The sequence below is a fragment of the Cervus canadensis genome, chromosome 20 (genome assembly GCF_019320065.1).
Source record: "Cervus canadensis isolate Bull #8, Minnesota chromosome 20, ASM1932006v1, whole genome shotgun sequence".
In the NCBI taxonomy this organism is placed as follows: Eukaryota; Metazoa; Chordata; class Mammalia; order Artiodactyla; family Cervidae; genus Cervus; species Cervus canadensis.
The window spans coordinates 34,438,403-34,463,655 of record NC_057405.1 but is presented as its reverse complement, the minus strand read 5'-3'; the positions used below and the strand labels follow the sequence as shown (position 1 = coordinate 34,463,655).

Below are 25,253 nucleotides of genomic sequence, written 5' to 3'. Positions count from 1 at the left end.
ATAGAGGAAAACAATAGAATGGGAAAGACTAGAGATCTCTTCATGAAAATTAGAGATACCAAGGGAACATTTCATGCAAAGGTGGGCTCAATAAAAGACAGAAATGGTAGGGACCTAACAGAAGCAGAAGATATTGAGAAGAGGTGGCAAGAATACACAGAAGAACTGTACAAAAAAGATTTTCATGACTCAGATAATCATGATGGTGATTATCTCACCTACAGCTAGACCTCCTGGAATGTGAAGTCAAGTGGGCCTTAGGAAGCATCACTACGAACAAAGCTAGTGGAGGGGATGGAATTCCAGTTGAGCTATTTCAAATACTGAAAGATGATGCTATGAAAGTGCTGCACTCAATATGCAAGCAAATTTGGAAAACTCAGCAGTGGCCACAGGACTGGAAAAGGTTAATTTTCATTCCAATCCCAAAGAAAGGCAATCCCAAAGATTGCTCAAACTACTGCACAATTGCACTCATCTCACACGCTAGTAAAGTAATGCTTAAAGTTGCCTAAGCCAGGCTTCAGCAATACATGAATCGAGAACTCCCAGATGTTCAAGCTGGTTTTAGAAAAGCAGAGGAACCAGAGCTCAAATTGCCAACATCCGCTGGATCACCAAAAAAGCAAGAGAGTTCCAGAAAAACATATATTTCTGCTTTATTGACTATGCCAAAGCCTTTGACTGTGTGGATCACAATAAACTGTGGAAAATTCTGAAAGAGAGGGGAATACCAGACCACCTGAGCTGCTTCTTGAGAAACCTGTATGCAGGTCAGGAAGCAACAGTTAGAACTGGACATGGAACAACAGACTGGTTCCAAATAGGAAAAGGAGTATGTCAAGGCTGTATATTGTCACCCTGCTTATTTAACTTATATGCAGAGTATATCATGAGAAATGTTCGGCTGGAGGAAGCACAAGCTGGAATCAAGATTGCCAGGAGAAATATCAATAACCTCAGATATGCAGATGGCACCACCCTTATGGCAGAAAGTGAAGACGAACTAAAGAGCCTCTTGATGAAAGTGAGAGAGGAGAGTGAAAAAGTTGGCTTAAAGCTCAACATTCAGAAAACTAAGATCATGGCATCTGGTCCCATCATTTCATGGCAAATAGATGGGAAACAGTGGAAACAGTGGCTGAATACTTTTCTGGGCTCCAAAATCACTGCAGATGGTGACTGCAGCCATGAAATTAAAAGACGCTTACTCCTTGGAAGGAAAGTAATGACCAACCTACACAGCATATTAAAAAGCAGAGACATTACTTTGACAACAAAGGTCCATCTGGTCCAGGCTATGGCTTTTCCAGTGGTCATGTATGGATGTGAGAGTTGGACTATAAAGAAAGCTAAGCACAGAAGAATTGATGCCTTTGAACTGTGGTGTTGGAGAAGACTCTTGAGAGTCCCTTGGACTGCAAGGAGATCCAACCAGTCCATCCTAAAGGAGATCAGTCCTGGGTGTTCGTTGGAAGGACTGATGTTGAAGCTGAAACTCCAATACTTTGGCCACCTGATGTGACGAGCTGACTCATTTGAAAAGACCCTGATGCTGGGAAAGATTGAGGACAGGAGGAGAAGGGGACGACAGAGGATGAGATGGTTGGAATGGCATCACCGACTCAATGGACATGGGTTTGGGTGGACCCTAGGAGTTGGTGATGGACCAGAAGGCCTGGTGTGCTGTGGTTCATGGGGTTGCAAAGAGTCGGATATGACTGAGGGACTGAACTGAACTGATATACCCAGGAGTGGAATTACTGGCTTGTATGGTAGTTCTATTTTTAGTTTTTTGAGAACCCTCCATGCTGTTCTCCACAATGACCACACAAATTTACATTCCCACCAACAGTGTATGAAGGCGCTCTTGTCTCTACATTCTTGCCAACATTTGTATTCTTTCTGATGGTAGTCATTCTGACAGGTGTGATGTCTCATTGTGGTTTTGATTTGAACTTCCCTGACTAGTCATGTTGAACATCATATGCCTTTTGGCCATGTGTATTTCCTCTTTGGAAATGTGTCTATTCAGTTCTTCTGCCCATTTTTAGATCGTTTAGATTTTAGGTTGTTAGCTTTTTTTTTGATATTGACTTGTACAAGCTGCTTATATATGTTGGATATTAATCCTTCTTGGTTATTTTCCAATATTTTCTCCCATTCAGTAGGTTGTTTTTTAGTTTTATTTATAGTTTCCTTTGCTGTGCAAAACTTAGGTCCCATTTGTTTATTTTTAATTAGATCCCATTTGCTTATTTTAGCTTTTGACTCTTACTTTAGGAGACAGATCCCAAAAAAAAAATACTGCCATGATTTATGTCAAAGAAGTGTTCTACCTATGTCTTCCTTTAGGAGTTTCACAGTGTCTGGCCTTACATTTAGGTTTAATGCATTTTGAATTCTTGTATATGAAATTAGATAATGTTCCAATTTCATTCTTTTACATGTAACTGTCCAGTTTTCCCAGCTCCACTTTTTGAAGAGACTTTCATTTTTCCATTGTATATTCTTATTTCCTTTGTTATAGATTAATTGACCATAAGTTCATGTGCTTATTTCTGGGCTTTTTATCCTGTTCCATTGATCCATAGGCCTGTTTTCATGCCAGTACCACACTGGTTTGATTACTGTAGCTTTGTAGTATAGTCTAAAGTCAGGGAGCCTGATTCCTCCAGTTCTCATCTTTCTCAAGATTGTTTCAGCTATTTAAGATCTTTTGTTTCCATATAGATTTAAAAATTATTTGTTCTAGCTCTGTGAATAATGCCATTGGCATTTTTTTTTAAATTTTATTTATTTATTTTTTTGGTCATACATTGATATGAATCAGCCATAGATTTACACGTATTCCCCATCCTGATCCCCCCTCCCACCTCCCTCTCCACCCGATTCCTCTGGGTCTTCCCAGTGCACCAGGCCCGAGCACTTGTCTCATGCATCCCACCTGGGCTGGTGATCTGTTTCACCATAGATAGTATACATGCTGTTCTTTTGAAATATCCCACCCTCACATTCTCCCACAGAGTTCAAAAGTCTGTTCTGTATTTCTGTGTCTCTTTTTCCGTTTTGCATATAGGGTTATCGTTACCATCTTTCTAAATTCCATATATATGTGTTAGTATGCTGTAATGTTCTTTATCTTTCTGGCTTACTTCACTCTGTATAAGGGGCTCCAGTTTCATCCATCTCATTAGGACTGATTTCAAATGAATTCTTTTTAATGCTGAGTAATATTCCATGGTGTATATGTACCACAGCTTCCTTATCCATTCATCTGCTGATGGGCATCTAGGTTGCTTCCATGTCCTGGCTATTATAAACAGTGCTGCGATGAACATTGGGGTGCACGTGTCTCTTTCAGATCTTGTTTCCTCAGTGTGTATGCCCAGAAGTGGGATTGCTGGGTCATATGGCAGTTCTATTTCCAGTTTTTTAAGAAATCTCCACACTGTTTTCCATAGTGGCTGTACTAGTTTGCATTCCCACCAACAGTGTAAGAGGGTTCCCTTTTCTCCACACCCTCTCCAGCATTTATTGCTTGTAGACTTCTGGATAGCAGCCATCCTGACTGGCGAGTAATGGTACCTCATTGTGGTTTTGATTTGCATTTCTCTGATAATGAGTGATGTTGAGCATCTTTTCATGTGTTTGTTAGCCATCTGTATGTCTTCTTTGGAGAAATGTCTGTTTAGTTCTTTGGCCCATTTTTTTGATTGGGTCATTTATTTTTCTGGAATTGAGCTGCAGGAGTTGCTTGTATATTTTTGAGATTAATCCTTTGTTTCTTCATTTGCTATTATTTTCTCCCAATCTGAGGGCTGTCTTTTCACCTTACTTATAGTTTCCTTTGTAGTGCAAAAGCTTTTAAGTTTCATTAGGTCCCATTTGTTTAGTTTTGCTTTTATTTCCAATATTCTGGGAGGTGGGTCATAGAGGATCTTGCTGTGATTTATGTCGGAGAGTGTTTTGCCTATGTTCTCCTCTAGGAGTTTTATAGTTTCTGGTCTTACATTTAGATCTTTAATCCATTTTGAGTTTATTTTTGATAGGAATTGCATTGAGTCTGTAGATTGCCTTGTGTATTATAGTAACTTTGACAGTATTCAAGAACATTGTATATCCATCTGTTTGTGTTGCCTTCACTTTCTTTCATTATAATTTTATAGATTTTGGAGTACAGCTCTTTTGCCTCCTAAGAAAGGGTTTATTCCTAGTTATTTTATTCTTTTTGATGTGGCTGTACCATATGACTTAAGTCAAAACTGGATGCTGATGCGATGAGGGGATTGATTGGAAAGGAGCATTTTCTGATAGAAATGTTTCTCCATGTCTTGATTGAGGTTGTCATAATACAGATGGCTCAGTGGTAAAGAATCCGTCTGCCATACTAGGGACACAGGTTTGATTCTGGATCAGGAAGACCCCTTGGAGAAGGAAATGGCAACCCTCTCCAGTATTCTTGCCTGGGAAATCCCATGGACAGAGGAGCCTGGTGGGGTACATTCCATGGGATTGTAAGAGTTGGACACAACTTAGCAACTAAACCACCACCATATTTCTGAAAACTCTTTGAGGTATGCACCAACATCGGTGCATTTAACTATATGTAAATCTCAAATAAAAGAAAAAGAAAACCAAAATTCTATGAAAATATGGGCACAAAATGTGACAATTCATAAGATGGGATGTTTAACCATTCACAATAAGAAATGAAATTAAAACTCCACTGAGCTCTATCATTTATCAGACTGGCAACACTTTAAAATCTTAATATTGTACTCTGACAGAAAGTATGTAGGAAATCAGTGAGTTATACATTGTTATGGTGAGGAATTTGGCAATATCTAGCAAAAGTACGTAGGCATGTACCCTTTAAGCTAGCACTTTCCACTTCTAGCAATGTATCTAGCACTTTCATTTCTAGCAATGTATCTCTCTTCATTTGTTTAGGCTGCTATAACAAAGTACCACAGACTGGGTGGCTTATGAAGAAGAAAGATTTATGTCTATTTTCTCACAATTCTTAAGACTGGTCATCCAATATCAGGGTGTCGGTATGGTTGAGTAAAGGTGGAAAATATTGGAAATGCCCTAAATGCCCAAATGTAGGAAACAGGCTAAACAAACTATGGTGCATAAGAATAATTGAATACTGTGCAGTTTTGAAAAATGAAAGATCTCTATAATATAGAGTGATTTCCAAGATATTTATATATATATGTATATATATTTTTTAATACATATGTATCTTATTGAAGTATAGTTACAATTTTCCATGTGCATAACAAGGTGACTCAGTTATACATACACATATATGTTACTTTTAAAATTATTTTCCATTATAGGTTATTACAAGATATTGACTATAGTTTCCTGTGCTATACAGTAAACTTTTGTTGCTTGTTGCATATCTATTTTTTGATTAGAAATCTAGCATTCTATTCATACTAAGTCAAGTAAATCAAAGTGTCATAAATTTTTTAGTTAGGCAAAAATTCATAAGTTTTCTAATATATATGTATTATACATATTTCAAGATATATTATCACATTAAAAAATAAAGTGCCAATAGACTCCTGATTTCATGTTCTGCATGCAAGGAGCTTGGAATCACCATTCCATCTTGATAAGTTATAAACATGAGTAGATTGAAAAGCCAACAATTCTACTTGAATCCCTAAGAGACGTGAGGACACAGGACAAAGTACTGCCACCAAACTCGGAAAGAGAGGTAAATACAGGCATCACAGCTTTCCCTGTGCAGACAGGCATGTGTGAAAACCAATGAGGGAGTCAATGCTGAGGTAGAAAACCTGACCTATAATTGATGAATTGCTGGAGGCTCAGTGGGATAACTCAGAGTTAAAACTCAGGGAGATCCAGTCATGGGGGACTCCCACAATACTGTGAGATTCACCCCCAGGAGCTTGACCAGGTTCCCACAGTAAGTATTAGAGAAAAAAATCCCCTTGAGCCTCCTGCAGGGTAAGAGAAAAGGAATCATTTAAAAATATACCAGAGCACTTTGCTCTTTTAGCCTGCTCTTCTATCAACTGCAGCATGCCAGGCTCCCCTGTTCATCACCGTTTCCCAGAGTTTACTCAAATTCACACTTATTGAGTCAGTGATAGCTATCTAACCATCTCATCCTCTGTCATTCCCTTCTCCTCCTGCCCTCAATCTTTCCCAGCATCAGGTTCTTTTCCAATGAGTCAGCACTTTGCAACAGGTGGCCAAAGTATTAGAGCTTCAGCTTCAGCATCAGTCCTTCTGATGAATATTCAGGGTTGATTTCCTTTAGGATTGACTGGTTTGAGCTCCTTGCTGTCCAAGGGGCTCTCAAGAGTCTTCTCCAGCACCACAATTTGAAAGCATCAATTCTTTGACATTCAGCCTTCCTTATGGTCCAACTCACATCTGTACATGACTACTTGGAAAACCACAGCTTTGATTATACAAATCTTTGTTGACAAAGTGATGCCTCTGTTTTTTAACTGTCTAGGTTTGTCAAAACTGCTGTCTAGGTTTGTCAAAGCTTTCCTTCTAAGAAGCAAGTGTCTTTGAATTTCATGGTGGCAGTCACTTTCTGCAGTGATTTTGGAGCCAAAGAAAATAAAATCTGTCACTGCTTCCACTTTTCCCCTTCTATTTGCCATGAAGTGATGGGACCAGATGCCATGATCTTAGCTTTTTGAACACTGAGTGTTAAGCCAGCTTTTTCTCTCCTCTTTAACCCTCGTTCAAAGGTTCTTCAGTTTCTCTTTACTTACCATCATTAGACTGCTATCATCTGCATATCTGAAGTTGTTTGATATGTCTCCTGGCAATCTTGATTCCAGCTTGTGATTCATCCAGCCTGGCATTTTGCATGATGTACTCTTCTTGTAAGTTAATTAAGCAGGGTGACAGCATACAGCCTTGACGTACTCCTTTCCCAATTTTGAACCAGTCAGTTGTTCCATGTAAGGTTCTGCTCTCAGGTGATATCAATTAACCAGAGTCTAGCTTCTCAGAGTTATCAGAGCCTAACTGACTCACTGGAAAAGACCCTGATGCTGGGAGGGATTGGGGGCAGGAGGAGAAGGGGGCGACAGAGGATGAGATGGCTGGATGGCATCATCGACCCAATGGGCATGAGTCTGAGTAAACTCCAGGAGTTGGTGATGGACAGGGAGGCCTGGCATGCTGCGATTCATGGGGTTGCAAAGAGTCAGACACGACTGAGCAACTGAACTGAACTGAACTGAACTGACCTGGGGTGGGGAGGAAGAAGGGAAAATATCCAACTCCAGTAGTTCTATCCATTATATCCTACCTAATCAGAAGGGAAGCTGAGAAACTCTTGAAATTCACAATCCAGAGGCACAGGCTCACTGTAAGACTGAGATATAACCATAGGACTGTAGAACTCTTCTCTTCCCTACATCTTATCATCACTTTGTTGTTGTTGTTAGTTACTAAGTCATGGAGAAACAATGGAAAGAGTGAGAGGCTTAATTTTGGGGGGCTCCAAAATCACTGCAGATGGTGACTGCAGCCATGAAATTAAAAGACATTTGCTCTTTGGAGGAAAAGCTATGACCAACCTAGACAGTATATTAAAAAGCAAAGACATTACTTTGCCCACAAAGGTCCACCTAGTCAAAGCTATCGTTTTTCTAGGAGTCACGTATGGATGTGTTGACCTATAAAGAAAGCTGAGCACAGAAGAATTGATGCTTTTGAACTCTGGTGTTGGAGAAGACTCTTGAGAGTCCCTTGGACCGCAAGAAGATCCAACCAGTCCATCCTAAAGGAAATCAGTCCTGGGTGTTCATTGGAAGGACTGATGTTGAAGCTGAAACTCCAATACTTTGGCCACCTGATGCAAAGAGCTGACTCATTAGAAAAGACCCTGATGCTTGGAAAGATTGAAGGCAGGAGGAGAAGGGGACAATAGAGGATGAGATGGTTGGATGTCATCACTGATCCAATGGACATGAGTTTGAGTAAGCTCCGGGAGTGGGTGATGGACAGGAGGCCTGGAGTGCTGCAGTCCATGGGGTCACAGAGTTGGACAGGACTGAGCAACTGAACTGAACTGAACTACCAAGTCATGTCTGACTTTTAGTGATCCCCATGGACTGTAGCCCGCCAGGCTCCTCTGACCATGAGATTTCCCAGGCAAGTATACTGAAGGGGGGTGCCATTTTCTTCTCCAGGGGATCTTCCCAACCAGGGATCAAACCCACATCTCATGAATTGGCAGGTGGATTTTCTGTCACTGAGCCACCTGGGAAGCCCTATCATCACTTTACTAAAGGTTTATTTACAGCAATTCCTTTTACCTGGTACAGACTGTCCAGCTGTCAAACAAGTACAAGGCACATTGAAATCCAAACACAATTTGAAGAGACAGAGCAAGTGTTGGCACTAGACACAGCAGAGATGTGGGATTGATCAGATCAGGAATTTACAATTCTAAATTAAATTAAATAAAAATTTAATATGCTAAGGTCTCAATGGATAAAGGGGATAGCATGCAAGAACAGATGGACTCTGGAAGCAGAGAGATGGAAATCCTAAGAAAGAGCCAAAAATAAATACTAGAAAAAACCCCACTGTAACAGAAATGAAGAACGCCTTTGATGGGCTTAATAGTACATTGGACATAGCTGAGGAAAGAATCTCTGAACTAGAGGATATATGATATAATCCACAACAGTTGAAAAAGGGAATAAAGACTAGGCGAAAACAGAATATCTGAGAACTGTGGGAGAATTACAAAATAGGTAACGTGTAATGGGAATACTAGAAGAAGAAAAAACAGACTATTTTAAGCAAATGACTGGAAGTTCCTTAAGTTAATGTCAGACACCAAACCATAGATCTAAGAAGTTTAGAGAACACCTAACATGATAAGCACCACAAAGATTACATCTAGGCATATGATTTTCAAATTACAGAAAGTCAAAGATAGAGAAAATTGTAACTCCAAAGAAGCTAGGTGAAAAAGATCTTATATACAGAAGAACAAAGATAAAAATTACGTCCACCTTTGCTTCAGTTGTACATCCAACTTGTACATACAGTATGCTACTTTTTAGTTAAAAATAGGAGAAATAAAAATACATATATTTGCTTATATGTATGGTTGAGTCCCTTTGCTCTTCACTTGCAACTATCACAACTTTGTTAAGTGGCTCTACCCCAATATAAGATAAAAAGTTAAAGAAATAAATGTATTTGCTTTTGCAAAAGAGAACACGGGGAGTATAACCAGAAACAAATGGGATTCTTACCTTCAAAGGGAAAGGGGTAAAAGGTATACAAGAGGGAGGGAAATTCTGAGAGTTTCGACATTTGGACTCATACTAATATATTGTATATTCAACAAATAAACTTAATCAATAAGCATGGAAGAAAAATATCCTAACAATGAATGTAAGCAGGAACAAGTGATCCCACCCGCATTTCAAATAAATAGCAATCACAATGAACCCATTATCCTCAGTCTTAAGGGGAAAAAAAGAATTGAGGACAAGTCTTTATCTTTGAAAAACTATTTTTAAAAGTATGGTATGAATATGGCAATTTTGAGACTCACATGATTGTCATGTAGCCTCAGAACGTGAGCAAACATATTGAGGTTATTGGGAGTCAAGATCTCTCTGTGAAATAAGGGAGATACAAATATGGAAGGTGAGGCAAGATAGGAGTAGCTGTAAGGTTGGATTAGAATAGAGGAAATTTATATAAACTCCTGGTATATACGTATGTTGGACTGCACCCCCACAAGGTCGCTAGCAAGCCTTGTAGTTGCCCAGCCCTGAGACGGAAGAAAGAACTTGGAGTCAGTGACAGAGACACCCATGATTCAGTGAACAGGGCACGTTATATGTCAAAGGCAAAGGTCCTGGAGCGATAGGCCACTATGCGCAGTGGCCAAAGGCAGGCAGAACTTGCTCCTACTAATGGAGGAAGGGGACTACCATTTATAGGGGAAACTGACATCTGACTGGCTCACCAGTTACCAGGGGAACCAGTGGCTGGGGCTGGGGGAAAGCACTGTAGGCGGTTACTGAGGAAGCCCTGTAATTAAGAGCACTGGATAGTCATGTGGTTGAAGCTGGGTCTGGTTGAGCAGGGGATGTAGAGAGCAAGAGAACAGTCATCTTGAGTGGCCTATCCGAATGTGTGTCTGTCTTATCTATCTATCCTTAGAAGTGATGACACCACAGTTGCAGTGAACAAACCTTAATTACAGGTCCTGGTTTCTAAACACCATTTCCCACCAAAAGGAATCTAGGCAGTTTGGAGAAATGGCTGAATGGCTGAGTCCAGGTCTGGGACATAGAGGGTTCAAGATTAATCTGGAATACCTTGTGGTGACCGAAAGTAAGAAAATCAGAATAAAGTGATCCAGTCATGAACCCAAGACACCAGAGCCAGTATGAACTAAATTTGGGACGATTTAAGCACCAGTGGATTATAACCTATTGAATAAGCATTCTGAGGTCATGCTGATAACAAACAGCTCATTAGGCAAACATGGTAGATGGGAAAACTCTTAGTGAGACTAGAAATTGCTGTTTAGTCACTAAATTGTGCCTGACTCTTTTGTGAGCCTGCCAGGCTCCTCTGTCCATGGGATTTCCCAGGCAAGGATACCGGATGCTGTTTCCTTCTCCAGGGGATCTTCCTGACCTAGGGATCAAACCCGTGTCTCTGGTATTGGCAGGAGGATTCTTTACAATGAGCCCCTAGGGAAGCCCGAGAATAGAATGCGAACTAGTACATATTAAAAAGAACAGCAAGGCGTGACAGGCTCATATTGTACGGATGTCCAAGGATTATAACTAGCCTGAGTCTCTACCTTTCTGCTGGGACCAATCACAACCTCAGGTATCCTTCCACCAACACTCCAGCTCGCTCTCTGCTCCAACTATAAAACAAGGACACTTTCATTTTCACCCTCCAATCCCGACCAAGTGATTCTCATTTAAGTCAAGTGCGTGCCTCCAATGACACTAGTACTGACCTCTGATTTAACTTTGGAATCACTTGGAGAACTTGTGCCCCAAGAGTGTCTGAGCTCCTCCCTCAGATATCCCAATTTAATTGGTCTGGGGTGGGGTGAGGGAGTCAGCATTTTTAAAAAAAGCTTTCCAGGTGATTCTTTTGTGCAGCCAGGTTGAGAACTACAGGAATCAAAAACAATAGCGATTTCAGGATAGAAAACAAAGCACAAGAATTCATCTATATCCAAGGTCTTACCTCAGTACATAAAATATAAAAATGTCTGCCCTCTCCGGCTGTTTAGTTCCAGCCAGTTTGCTATGTGACTACGTCTGTTCTGGAAAGGAAGACAGAGGTTTGATCTTTACCCTCATGAGTCAGGGGAACTTCTGGTTCAGGGAGGACTAAATGCCTTTAGAATTAGATGCTCCTTTAAGCATTTTGCGGTGTTCCCACCTACTCCCTTTCAGAAAGGTCCATCATTGGGAATACCACAAAATGATTTTGAGGTCATCTTTCCATTTACTGGCAATGGCAAAACCACTTAAAAAAAAATAGGTGCATGAGTGAGGCAAGGAAAGGTAAAGGAAAGACAGCGCCCAAGTTACATTATCACCCTATCTTTGTTAGCTTGTTTGGTTTGGCTTGTGTATTCCTGATTTCCAGGTCACAATGTTCTCTTAACATTTTTACTGAGAGCACCGAGGGCATGGAAATTTCAGAGGGTTTTTTAATGACGCGGCTTTGATGCTGTGATTTTTAAAAATTCCCTGATATTAAATTGTAATCAGTATTAAATTGATGTCATAGGTAATGGAAAAACAATTTTATGGACCTTCAAACACAGTGTCTCTTCAACCCACACACAATCAAATTTAAAACCTCTAAAGTTAATCTTTGTGAACTGTTGTCAGAGTTGATTTGGTTGCCAGTGGGAGAAAAAAAAAAGGAAAACAACAATGTAACTGGTGAAAAGAGAGGATGCTTTCTGCCTCTGTGTAGTCAAAAGGTGAAATCTTGTCCTTTTACCACCAGTAACTATCAGTTAACTTCTTTCTAAATTTCTATCTTCATCCCTCCTCAGAACTGTTGGAGGGAGGTACATGAGAGTGAGCAATAGTGGAAGGGATTGTCACCTCAAAATGCTTCCCTCTATTTCGATATAAAATATGGGTAAGATCTAAAATAGCCTCATCATTTAAGAAGAGGCGTTAAGTGTTGAGGTTTGCCATGCATTCTGCAAATTACTTTTTCTGTCTGCAGACTCCCTTCTTAGTCTCTATACCTGTTCCCAGTTTGCATACTTTCCATTTCTTCTTTCCATATGGAGAAATTGTTCAGTCCTACTTTTACACTCCCTACTTTTCCCATGGGGTCTCCCTGGACCATTTCAGCTGTCATTGCTCCTGTAGTCACCTAAATATTTTGTAGAATGCACCCCAAAATTTAGAACAAATTTTGGGTTAGTGATTGAGGCTGCTTCATAGGCGTGTCTTCTTTTTCTAACAAAACATTAAGCTTTGTTAAACTTTGAGCTGCTTCCAGAAAGGAATAACTTTCTTCCTGAATCTCCCCCAGCATCTGAGGTGAAGACCATGGTTAATGAAGAACTAACTAATGAGAACTACAGAGATTTTGCATAATAAATTACACACATTATTTGAATGTGGTGTTTCCTCTTGGGAGCTTGATTAATACAAAATGATATCATACTTTAGGTGTAAAAAGGGATGTAGTCATTTTTAAAATGCTATGACTTTTTCTTTTGTGAAGCCAAGAATCCTTTTGTAAAATAGAAAGTCACTTTCTAATTTATCATTTAAATAACATCTATAATTTTTGAGTTTATCATGACTTTCTTCATTTTTATTTTTTATTGAAGTATAGTTGATTTACAATGTTTTAGGTGTATAGAAAGTTGGTTCAGTTTTACATATATATTCTTTTCAGATTATTTTCCATTATAGGTTATTATAAGATATTGAATATAGTCACCTGTGCTATGCAGTAGGTCCTTGTTGTTTGTCTATTTTATATATAGTAATGTGTATCCATTAATCCCAAATTCCAAATTTGTCCCACACCTTCTTTCCCCTTTGGTAATCATAAGTTTATTTTCGATGTCTGTGAATTTGTTTCTGTTTTGTAAATAAGTTCATTTGTATCATTTTTTTAGATCCCATGTATAAGTGCTATCATATGATATTTATTATCATGACATTTCTACATAGGAAAAATGAAAAATAGCAAAATCATAGAAAAGGATGAAGTTTTACAAATGGTAGTTTTCTGATACAGTCTGATCATAGGTCCAGATGTTTCTGGGTTTGGTGGTCAGTTTATGAGTCGTCCAGTCCTCAATTTCCCTCTGTTCCCAATCTCAGAGCTCATCTCTCTTCCACCCTTGGCTACCCCATCCTCCTCCCCAAGGACAGGGTTGCTGTTCAAGTTCTGAGTGGGTATTATGGACATCAGACTCTGGAACCCCTTTTGGTCTGAATGAATCACCACAGTTTCCACCCTTGGAGAATTTAAGTCCCTGGTGGTCTAGTTGCGTTCTGTTCTATGACCATTTATGGCATTGCTCTGCATGCTTCTTTAAATGATTCAAGTCTTCTGAAATTTCTTCCTTGAGTGTTTCCCAATTCATTCAAAACCTCAGAAGAGATTCTGGTCTGGGATGCTGAGTAACCATGTCTGCTTAACTAAGTATAATCCCCAAACTAATAGAAAAAATGGGTACTGTGTATGATTCAGAAATTTATGAAGATAAAAGAACATAAATTGTTCCAGTGGTCACAATTCTTAGATGATTACCATGACTTGCTTGCAAAATAGCTGGAACTGGGATTAGATCTCTGATCTGCAGCTGAATCAGACACTGAGGCAATCTCACAGAGAACCATGTGTCAATCTTAATGTTGCCCATACTTTCTCTGTAGCTTCCTAAGATTTTTTTTTTTACATATAAGCCTGCTGATCAGTCCTTTGCAGACTTCTATGTAATGAGTGAAGACCAAACAAGAAACTATTACCTGAGAGACTAAGGCTGTTGCTGATCTTCCTCCATGGTAGCTGAGATGGACAGAGCTACCAGCCATGAGACTGGTGCTTACCTTCAATGTGGGGGTTGGGAAGGCATGAGAGAGACTTAGGCATCAAGTGCTCCACTTTGTGCATTTGCAGTATCATCCAGTGACATTTTCTGACACTGAGATGGTCAGAGGCGAGGACACTGGGCCGTGGTGCTGGTGAGGAAAAGTGAACACATGACTGTCTCCCTTGACTCCATCAGAAAGCTATCTAGGGTCCCATGACATGACCAACTCTTGGGTTTGGGGCAGCTCCTTCCCATCTTTGGACTGCCCTAGCTACTGGGAAACATTTCCTTACACTTGATATTTGCATCTGTTGTATTCAAGTTTTCCTTTGGCATGTCTTCTTGAAACTTTTGTCCAGTATATTTGAGAAACTTTGAGGACATCCTGGTCTGCAGTTTGGTGGATAGAACTCAAAGGTGATGTGGGAAAAGGAGATCTTGCATAAGATTTGATAGCTTGGGAAAATAGAAGGATTATACCTTTTATAAATGGTCATAAATAGTTTATTTTGCTATGTAACCAACTTGATTTACTTATTTATGCCCCACCTCAATTTACAAATGATTTTACATCATTGAATTTACACCAGTAAGAGGTAAAAGTAAATGATAAAATAAAAATAGAAACAGAAACCCAGGGCCAAGGGTAAGGAAAATACAAATAAGCCACTCTTACAGGTAACAGAATTGCAAGGATAGGGCTTTGAGTTTAACCCTTGGTTCAAAAGGGTGAATATAACCAATTGATGGTTCTTTTAGGAGGAAGCAAAATAGTTCTTCAGCAGAAGCAAAGCTTTGTTTCATACTAAGATGAAGAGACTCACTCAAGGACTCTATATAGTGAAGGCTGAGTCATGTCATAATCAGTATCCTCAACAACAGTTCTAGAGAAAACAAGGAATTTTTTTTTTTTATGGTTGTTTCTCTAAGCAGCCTTTTTTTTTTTTTTAAGTATATATACTCATTTATTTGGCTGCACCGGTGGCAGCATGCAGGATCTTCACTCTTCGTGGCTGTGTGTTGGAACCCTAGTTGTAGCATGTGGGTTTCAGGTCCCCCACCAGGGACAGAACTCAGGTCCCCTGTATTGAGAGAGTGGAGTCCCAGCCACCAGACCATCAGGAAAGCCCCTCTAAGTAGCATTTGATAAAAGCTACCACATTAATGTTAGCATTTGGTGAAGTCATTCTGAAAGGACCTAGACTTCACCAAATGCTTCATTATATAATCTTTTGGAGATCCTACTTGATTCAAAAATAGTATTCACAGCTTCTTAAATTACTTTAAGAAAAAAACACTAAAAAAAAAAACAACCACTTTGACAACAATACATGTATATACAATCACAGGCAAATCAAATAATCCTGAAACGTATAAAGAACTTCCCCACAACACCTCCTCTCCAGTTAGTACTATTCCCCAGAAGTAGTCACATTGCTCTTTACCTCTTTTGGAACTGATGGTTCTAATTTTAAATTACGCTTTAATCTCCTGATTTATCAATTTTAAAACTATATTAGCCCAGGGATTTATGTGAAATAAAAAGACTTTAACTTGTTTTTATTTCCTTCTGTTTCCTAAATGTGTTTATTGTATTTTTGTGTTTTATTCTGGTTCTTGCCTTTAGGACTGGACTTTGGTATATATATTCTACACAACAGCTATTAAATACACCCAAGGAGTTTTAGCACAGTTCCAATTCTATCTCATTCTCTTGCCCCTGATTCTATTTATTATATTGTTTTTACATTGTCAAGTTTTAGAATATTTTCACTATTTTTTAATCATATTTTTCTTAAGTTTTTTATATATGGTTTCTAAATGTTGAAACTGATGAATAATGATTAGTATATATTAAATTATATGTATGTGTGTACATATATTGTTGTTCAGTCGCTCAGTCTTGTCTGATTCTTTGTGGTCCCATGGACTGCAGCATGCCAAGCATCTCTGTCCTTCACTGTCTCCCTGAATTTGCTTATACTCAACTTTCATCCTCATTCTCAAGTCGACGGTCACAGTCTGAAGACTTACACAAGCTCCCTTCACTGCATCCGCTCACTCTCTGCATTTCCACTTACTTAAGGAGACTTTGCTCCCTACATGTCAGCTGAACTCTCCCTGCGCCTAGCCAAGCCCAGTTCCTCTCATTCTGCCTCCAATCCCATCCTCTTTTGCAGATGTAAACACATTGCTCCAGCAATTCCCCTTTTCATTCCTGTTTCATCAACTTAATTCCCCCCTCTCAAAGAGGATGTTCTATTAACCTTCAAAGAGGTTGATATATATATAAAACTTCTTAGTTACAGATACATATATATATATATATGTATAGCTAGTCAAAGCTATGGTTTTTCCAGCAGTCATGTATGGATGTGAGAGTTGGACTATAAAAAAAAGCTGAGTGCCGAAGAATTGATGCTTTTGAACTGTGGTGTTGGAGAAGACTCTTGAGAGTCCCTTGGACTGCAAGGAGATCCAACCAGTCCATCCTAAAGGAGATCAGTCCTGGGTGTTCATTGCAAAGACTGATGCTGAAGCTGAAACTCCAATACTTTGGCCACCTGATGCCAAGAACTGACTCATTTGAAAAGACCCTGATGCTGGGAAAGATTCAAGGCGGGAGGCGAAGGGGATGACAGAGGATGAGATGGTTGGATGGCATCACTGACTCAATGGACATGAGTTTGAGTAAACTCTGGGAGTTGGTGATGGACAGGGAGGTCTGGCGTGCTGCAGTCCATCGAGTGGCAAAGAGTCAGACACGACTGAGCGACTAAACTGAAGACTATATGTATGCATATATATATATATATCTGAACTGAAGACTATATAGTAATACATATAATATATATTTACATATACATTACATACAAATACACACATATATATGTACATATATACACATATATGTATATATATTACTATGGTCTTCTGAGGCGTCACAGTGGTAAAGAATCCATCTGCCAATGCAGAAGATGCTGGAGACAGGGGGACATGGATCAATCCCTGGGTCAGGATGATCCTCTGAAGAAGTGCTTTTGCCTGGAAAATTCCACTGACAGAGGAGCCTGGTGGGTTATAGTCCATGGGGTCACAATGAGTTGGCTACAACTGAGCGACTACACACACAAAGATATATATCATGATATCACCATATATGTCACTTTGGAAGCGTGTTGTGTGATTAAACCCACAGGAAAAAAGATGTAAGCTTTTAAACAAGCGAACAAATAACATCTTCCCAATTGAGTTCCTTAAAGAAGATTAATTTAAGCACCAAGGTTAAATTGATTTTCTTTCTAGTTTTGGTCTTTTCTTAGCCTTACATGCATGCTATTCTTTCCTTTTTTCCTCAACTTTCATCCTCATTCTCAAGTCGACGGTCACAGTCTGAAGACTTACACAAGCTCCCTTCACTGCATCCGCTCACTCTCTGCATTTCCACTTACTTAAGGAGACTTTGCTCCCTACATGTCAGCTGAACTCTCCCTGCGCCTAGCCAAGCCCAGTTCCTCTCATTCTGCCTCCAATCCCGTCCTCTTTTGCAGATGTAAACACATTGCTCCAGCAATTCCCCTTTTCATTCCTGTTTCATCAACTTAATTTCCCCCTCTCAAAGAGGATGTTCTATTAACCTTCAAAGAGGATGTTCTATTTCATATCAACAAAACATGCTTTTCTGACCTCACTTTCCCCTCCAGCCACCCTCTATGCCTTCCTTACTTTTATCGTAAGAAAACTCTAAAGGCTTACTAATACTGTCATCAGTATCTTCCCGTGTTTCCACAGAACCACTCTAATCTAGAGCACTAATTACATTCATGTTGCCAAATCTGGCGGTCATTTTACTTGTCCTGTCAGCAGTTTTGATGACTCTCTTCCCTGAAACATGTTCTTTTTTTGGCCTCCAGGATGTGATACTCCCTTGAGTTTTTGCCTATTTCTGTGGTTGCGACTTCTCAGTTTTATTGCTCCTTTTGCCATCCTTCTGACCTCTGAACATTAGTACATCCTACAACCCAGTTCTTAGATCTTGTCCCTTTATCCATCTCTATTTGCTTTGGCTTTCTATAGCCTCATGCTTTAAAATAACACTTCTACCTTGATGATTCATATACACATATGTATATGTTTATGTCTCTCTCTGTATATATATACATATACACACACACCTTGATGACTCATATATACATATGTATATGTGTGTGCATATATACATATATATACATATACACAAACATACACACTCACACACAGTATACAAATAGCTCTCTCTCTCTCGTATCCTTTCCTGAAGCCAGACTTGTTTATCCAACTTCCTTTTCTGTAAGTCTGCCTGGATATCTAATTTCAAACACAACATATCCAAAACTGAAATCTTGACCTTTCCCTCCACGTCTGCTTCTTTCAGCCTTCCTCATCTTAGGCAATGGCAGTTCTATCTTCTAGTTTCTCAAGTCACAAATGTTGCAGTGACTCTGAGTCCTGTTAGCATTACACCCACAATGTACCTAGAATATGAGCCCTGTTCACTCCCTCCTCTGGTACCATCCTGGTCTGACCTTCTCTCATACATCTCTTGCCTGAATTTATTTTCACCCAGTTTCCTTGAATTTTTTCTTCACCCCCTTCACATTTCTTTCCAGTACATCAACTCAAGGGATAGATCATGTCTCCTCTTCTGCCTGAAACTGTTCAGTAACTTCCTATTTCACTCTGAGTAAAAGCTGATGTTTACCAGTGGACTAACAGGTCCTATGTAGTCTGTCTCCTATTATCTCTCTTCCTTGTTGCTTCAGCTACAATGGCCTCCTCGGTGTTCCTGGAACATGACGAGCATGTTCTTGCCTCAGGGCCTTTGCACAGGATGAACACTGCCCCACGCCCCCACTGGCATGTTCTACTGCAGATATCTGAAAGGCTAATCCCTTACCTTTTCCAGGTCTTGACTGAGATGTGACTTTCCCAGTGAAGCTGCCCTGATAACACTACTTAAACCTGCCAGTGCAGGGGACACGGGTTCGATCCTTGGTCTGGGAGGACTCTATGTATTGCAGAGTGGCTGGGCCTGAGCACCACAACTACTGATGCCTGAATACTCTAGAACCTGGGAGTCACAAGAGAAGCCACTGCAGTGAGAAGCCCACACACCACATTGAAGAGTAACCTCTGCAACTAGAGAAAGCCCAAGCATAGCATCAAAGACCTAGTGCAGCCAAAAATAGTAAATAAAATTTAAAAAATACATATTTCACTTATTTATTTTGTTCCTTATCTGTTTTGTTTCCCTCTTACTAGAATATGGGCTCCATGTCTTTTCTATTTATTGCTGCAGGAAATTCTTATTTGTTGAGGCAATTTGACTTTCTTTATATCCTTGGTTAATTGATTATTTTAGAGTATGTATCTAGGTTTATGTCTTGAAATCCCCTTCTCTTCCACTTGGCATATTTGATGACCATTTTTCGTCTCTAGCTCAGAGAAGTTTTCTTCTGCCTTTTCTTTTCTTTCCTTATTCTCTTCCTTCTGTATAGTTCCTGCCATCTCTGTCTCAAACACCTTTTGGTCATGTGCTGTGTCTTTTAACTTTTCTTTCATATTTTCCATTGCTTTGAATTTCCTCTCTTTTGGGGGACTGCCTTGATTTATCTTTCAGCTCACCAACTTCAGTTGTGTGTATTTTATCATGCAGTTCCTTGCCTTTTTGCAAATATATTTTTAATTAACATAAATATCTTTCTTGTTCTCTAATTGCTCTCTTTTACACAGCAGTTTGTTATGATGAAAATAACATTCTCCAATGTTTCTGAAGATGCTAATTCAGATTTTTGAAAAGACCTCTTCTATTGTTATCCCACATTTGGCTATTTTATAATTTCATTTTAGACTCTCATTTTAATGCTGTTTGTTTTCCTTAGCATTCCTGATAAGCTATTATAGTCTGCTCTTATTTGCAAGAAATGGCTGAAATGCATTTCCTCTGAAATTCAATTGATTAGGTTTTATCAAAAACCTATTAGGTGTTATCAAAACACATTGATTTTTATCTAGTTATAAATAAATGCATACCTAGTATATAAAATATATAAATTACAGAAAAATAAAGGAAGGAAAAAGTCATGCATAAGTCATTATCTATAAATAACCACTGATAAACATTTTTGTGTATTTTCTTCCTCACATTTTCTAATACACACACACACACACACATACATAACTACTTCTTGCTATTTAAGAAACACCAGCACACTTTGGGGAAAACAAAGTCTCTGCTGTCATGAAGATTATAGTCTAGTAGCAGGAAAAGATAGAACTGAAACAATCCCAGAGATTAGAGCATAATTACAAATTGCTATAATCCAGAAAGAAGAAAGAGATGGCTCTCTGATTTCATAAAAACAAAAGAAAACTAAGCTGAACCGAGATGACAGGAATGCCTTCCTTCAGTACTCGATTATGTCCTGAGTAGGATTTAACTAGGTGAAGAGAGGAAGAAGATAATTTGAGACAAGAGAAATATGGATGTATATATCCATCCCCGAGGCAGGAGAGAAAAGTGGCTTTAAGGAAAGAGAAAGAAGCCAGAGGCTGGCATGTGGGAATGAAGGAGAGGATGGGATAGAGGGGCCTGGAAAGGCAATAAGAAGTGAGATAGTGTCCAGTCTGCTGGCTGCATTTAAGATTTTTGTCTTTATCTTAAAAGCATTTGCAGGACTTAAACAGGAAGACTGCTGTGATTTGCTTTAAGCTTTGAAAGGGTTACTCTGACTGCAATGGAGAGAACCCATCAGAGAGACTGTTAGGACACAAGTTAGGGGATTATTACAGTCATCCAGGTGAGACAGGATAATATCTTAAACTGCTGTGATGACACAGAAGTGGGGAGAAGCACTTAGAGGGAAATGTCAAGGATGCCTCTGGGATTTCTAACACAGCTAGATGGATAGGGTGTTCTACACCACAGGGAATATCACCATGTTTCTGGAGCTTTTGAGTTCTGGGTTTCCCTGATGGCTCAGACGGTAAAGAATCTGCCTGCAAGGCAGGAGACCCAGGTTCAATCCCTGGGTTGGGAAAATCCCCTGGAGAAGGGGATGGCAACCCACTCCAGTATTCTTGCCTGGAAAATTCCATGGACAGAGGAGCCTGGTGGGCTATCTGAGTCAGACACGACTGAGCGGCTAACACTTTGAGTTCTGCAAGAATTGCACACGTTAGATTTGCAGAACCTTTGCGACGGTCAAGTGAAGACAGTTGATTCCTCATGTTTAAAGCTCAAAGAGGCCTGCCTGAGCTGGATGGACGATACACACTGGAGACTCATAGGCCAGAAGATGGGAAGTGAAGCTGTGGCCTGGGGAACCACTTAACGTATGGGGCCTCTTCCAGAAAAGATGGCACTGGCTTATAATGCATCAATTGTGCAAGACTGCCTGTTTCCTCATGTCTTTCTAATTTGCATTACTAAATTAATCTTTTCCAAACCTGTTCTTATCCTTGTTACTTTGGCCTGAATTTTTAAGTGAGGTTAAACATCTGTGTCTGCATTTATTGCAAGAATTCCCCCCCCCCCCCACCATAACTCTGAAATGTGAAAGTATATTATTCTGGAGAGGAAGTCTATAGATTCATCAGTTCTCAAACCGACTGTGAAATCATTCAGAACCACCAATGGGGAGTTGTTCTGAACAAGGAAGTTTACTCTTCCACTGGTCAGCCCTGCAAATATTTAATCACTCTGTTCACTGTCCTTTAAAGCCATCTCTCCCACAGAGTAACCCATCCTCATGCATTAACCCTTTGAGTTTCTGTCTTCTTAAACTGAGCCAGAGTCATCCTGCCGTGGCTCTGGGATCACCCGTGCAGCCCTGGACACGTCAGGCATATTCTACATTCCCCTTTACTCCCTTCTAATGTGCAGAGTCTTCCTGCTTCTAATATTTTTTGTTTCGCAAAACAAAGAAGATCTGGTGATGCTTTTATTCCACTGTGACTGAAACTCATTCCCTCTAATCTGCTAATTTCTAGAGATTCAGCTGCTCAGATATTGCTTTCTAATCACAGAAAGCAATGCCAGTAAACGTGTCGAGGGTGGGGGTGGGAGTTGAGGATGCCAAGGTGCCCATCCAAGGCTGGCTGCTTCTCTCTGCTCTCCAGGAAGTACAGCTTAATCAGTGAAAAGCATTCCTGGGGCTGTCACTAGGGGGAGTGTGAGTCAAATGTTTCACTTGGAAAATGCCAGAAAGGGAGGCAGGGTGGGGGCGGGGGCGATGGTTTGGAATGCTGGGACAGAGAAAACACTGAAAAGTTAGGAAGGAATTTGTGGGGCTGTGTCCTTCCTGGCTGTTGCACGAAGTGTGGGTCTGGACCCGCTGGAAGCAGAGCCTTTGGTGCAGGATTCATCTGCAGCCAGGAACTCTAGGCAGAACTGAGGGAGAATGCCAGGGAGGGGAGGGAGAAGCCACATTCTTGACTCTTCCAGGCACAGGGAGGGACGTAGGGTTGGTAGGATTCCTGCACACACTTTCGAATGTAGGTGCGGGCCTCTTTGATCTTGCAGCATGATCAGTGAAGGGAGATCCTTCAAAACATGAGCTCAGGCACCATGACATCAGATGGGAAATAAACATTTAGTGAGTCCTGCTTGGTATAATCCGCTGTTCTGAGAACAACAGAAGGGAGAGAGAAAGGAAAAGAAACAAAACAGGAAAAAGATACAATCTTTGGACTTACCTTTTAAATCTTCTTTGGGAATTTGCAATGTTTTCATTTCCACCCTTGTCTCACTTCATCAATACCTCCTTCACATTTTTCATCCTTTTGTTACCATGTCTGTATTCGAAAACAAGCTCAACTCTGTTTCCCCATTGAAGCGAGACTTTTCTGGATCTGACACTGCTCCTTGACCCCCATCCTGACCTATTGCTGTCCCCTTCCACAACCAGACTTGTTGAAAGTGGTCTCCTGTCTGTCACTGCTCATTCATCCAGTCGTCAACTACACTTTGGGTTCTGCCCACAACACTCCATGAAACTCTTTGGGCCAAGGTCCTGGAAGATGACTTTCACTGGAAACGATCCCTGCTAGCCCCACCTCCAGCAATCCAGTTCCCTTCTGCACAGTCATGGGGAGGAATGTATTCTGTGTTATTCCAGAGATACTGCTGCTGCTGCTGCTGCTAAGTCGCTTCAGTCGTGTCTGACTCTGCGCGACTCCATAGATGGCAGCCCACCAGGCTCCGCCGTCTCTGGGATTCTCCAGGCAAGAACACTGGAGTGGGCTGCCATTTGCTTCTCCAACGCATGAAAATGAAAAGTGAAAGTGAAGTTGCTCAGTCGTGTCCGACTCTTCGCGACCCCATAGACTGCAGCCTACCAGACTCTTCCATCCATGGGATTTTCCAGGCAAGAGTACTGGAGTGGGGTGCCATTGCCTTCTCCGAGAGATACTGCATACATATACAATTGAACATTTTAATGTATCTTTTAATATCCACTTTTACAAAAAAGAAACACTGTTTTGTACTTCCTTTTAAAATATGCAATGTATCTTAGTAACCTTTCTGTATAAGGAAGACATTTAATGTTTCAAAGGGTCAGGTTTCCATCATATTGAGGTAATAAAATATATTTAGCCAGCCTGTTTTTAAGGGACACTAGGAGTGTTTGATATTCTGCTATGACAAACAATGCTTCAGTGAATGAATACAAATATGTCACTCCATACTGCTGTAAGAGTAACTTCAAGATGGCTTCTGAGAACTGGAATTGCTGGGTTCAGGGCAGATGTGTTTGTAAATTTAATCTATGTTGCCAAGTTGTTATTACTCCTGCCAGAAAAACGGGTCAAATACCCCTTTCTCTACCCTGCTTAAACTTCTTGTTTATCTGATAGGTGAAAAGCAGCCTCTCTGAGTTTTAAATGAGCATCTCTTCTTATGTTTAAGAGCCATGGCAGGGGACCTCCCTGGTGGTCCAGGGGCTGAGACTCCATGCTGTCAGTACAGGGGGCCTGAGTTCGATCCCTGGTCAGGGAGCTAGGTCCCATATGCTGCAACTAAGACTCAGCACAGCCCAATAAATAAATAAATAAATACATAAATATTAAAAAAGAGCCATTGCAGATTGACTATTTTCTAACTATGAATCTTCATGTAACACATTCTAGATATTTCTGATAATTCCCATCACCTTTGAGATAAAGCGAAACTCCTAAGATGGCCTTTCTTCTCCCTACAGCCTGGTTTGTAATTGCACCTTCTTCCCACCCTCAGCCCTGCAGGCTTACTGAGTGGCTTTCTGTCTTGGAACACTACTCTCTTGCCTCTGTCTGCAGTGTCCTCCACCCCAGGTCACGTGCGGTCAACTATTTGTCACCTTAGGGAAGGCCTCCGTGATTTCTACCTCCAAACGCCCTGCCCTTCGATCTATTAGGTCCTTGTGATTTCTCTGTCTCTAGGACCACTCTTGACAGGATGTTGGTCGTCAATAAATATTTGTTGAATGGATGAGAGGCTGAATAGCCCTACAACTAAACGGATTTCGTAAGCAGGATCTCCAAGCAGGATTTCAGCTGCCAAAGGAAAATTTCTAGATGTACTTATTCTATTGCTATCCATGCATTTTTCCACCCCTCTCTCTTTTTCTTTTTTTCCCCCCTTGACTTAAAACACAACCATGGAAACAAATGCCTCTCAGAGTCCATGAATTTCAAAGTCATTTTGCTTAGCGATGTGATGGTTCAAGGGAAGTATGTTCTTTGCGGTGGCTTTTATTAAAGAAAAGATCAAATTTTTGAGACACCGTATAGGTTTAACTTTCTCTTAAGGGGAATGGAAAATAGTTGGCTCTTCATTAGTAGGAGCCACTACTGCCGGGTGGGTTTGACCTGAACATGAATGCTCAGGTCACTCTTCAGTGAAGAGGTGTTTCCATGCTCCAGTTCGGCTCCAAGTAGAACTGGCCCCTGCACCGTTCTTTAGAAAGCATGTCTGCTGGTACAGAGAAGGCAACCATCCCAGGGCTGAGCAAGCCTCATTACTGATCGAATCAATCCTCTGAAAAGCATTTTGATACTTAAAAAATTAGCTTTGTTTTTCTGGAACGTCGACATATATAGAACTCTTGAAAACCACTGACTATACATTGGG

The 25,253-nt window shown here is 40.3% G+C and overlaps 1 long non-coding RNA gene across 1 annotated transcript in view; it reads right to left on the bottom strand.

Annotated features, from left to right (window-relative positions):
• LOC122422906 overlaps positions 1-23,171 on the bottom strand; it is a 46,050-nt gene extending 22,879 nt beyond the window's left edge. The window contains exon 1 of the long non-coding RNA XR_006264008.1: positions 22,838-23,171. This is a non-coding gene — a long non-coding RNA (uncharacterized LOC122422906). The remainder of the gene's footprint in view (positions 1-22,837) is intronic.
• Positions 23,172-25,253: the final 2,082 nt, after the last annotated feature.